The following is an 845-nucleotide window of genomic DNA, read 5'->3' as shown; positions in this document are numbered from 1 at the left end:
CCATGGACATGAGTGGACATGAGTCTGAGTCAACTCTGGGAGTTGGTGATGGACAGGGAGGCCTGGCATGCTGCAGTCCATGGGGTCTCAAAGTATCAGACCCAACTGAGCAACTGAACTGACTGAATGCATAAAGAAAGAAAGAAAGAAAGATAGTGAAGTTGCTCACTCGTGTCCGACTCTTTGCAACCCCATCGACTGTAGCCCACCAGGCTCCTCTGTCCATGGGATTCTCCAGGCAAGAATACTGGAGTGGGTTGCCGTTTCCGTCTCCAGGGGATCTTCCCAACCCAGGGATCGAACCTGGGTCTCCTGCATTACAGGCAGATGCTTTATCCTCTGAGCCACCGGGGAAGCCCATAAAACTTAGCAAATGATAGTTTGAAGGGAAAATTTTGAATGGATGAAATATACATATGGTAGAACATTTTTCAACTCAATGCAGCTATAGTTTAGAGTTATTTCCCGTCCTTTTCTTACCAATCTCCTTCTGATAACAGCACTTCTTTTCTTTGGACAATCATTCTCAATCCTGTGTGATCCTGGTGGGAATGTGCCTTGTGATGACGCAACCTCATCTCTGCCAACTGGTGAGCATATGACCCAGCTTGGTCTAGTGACCATATGACACCCCCCGGGCATGGTAATCAGTCAGAGGAAGGATACGTTTTTCTTGTCTGACCAATTTGAGTCATTTCCTGGACTTTTCCAAAGTGAAGGTGCCCACTAAGTTGCTTCAGTCGTATTTGACTCTTTGCAACCCCATGGACTGCAGCCCACCAGGCTCCTCTGTCCATGGGACTCTCCAGGCAAGAACACTGGAGCGGGTTGCCATTTCCTCCTCC

At 48.3% G+C, this 845-nt stretch overlaps 1 non-coding gene across 1 annotated transcript; it reads right to left on the bottom strand.

Annotated features, from left to right (window-relative positions):
• Positions 1–281: 281 nt before the first annotated feature.
• TRNAY-GUA (transfer RNA tyrosine (anticodon GUA)) lies at positions 282–354 on the bottom strand. The gene has a single exon. It is a non-coding gene; the product is annotated as a tRNA-Tyr (tRNA).
• Between the last annotated feature and the right edge of the window lie 491 nt (positions 355–845).

Source organism: Bos taurus, chromosome 17 (genome assembly GCF_002263795.3).
Source record: "Bos taurus isolate L1 Dominette 01449 registration number 42190680 breed Hereford chromosome 17, ARS-UCD2.0, whole genome shotgun sequence".
NCBI classification, from domain to species: domain Eukaryota; kingdom Metazoa; phylum Chordata; class Mammalia; order Artiodactyla; family Bovidae; genus Bos; species Bos taurus.
The sequence above is the reverse complement of the archived record's forward strand: the minus strand, read 5'-3'. Positions and strand labels throughout refer to the sequence as shown.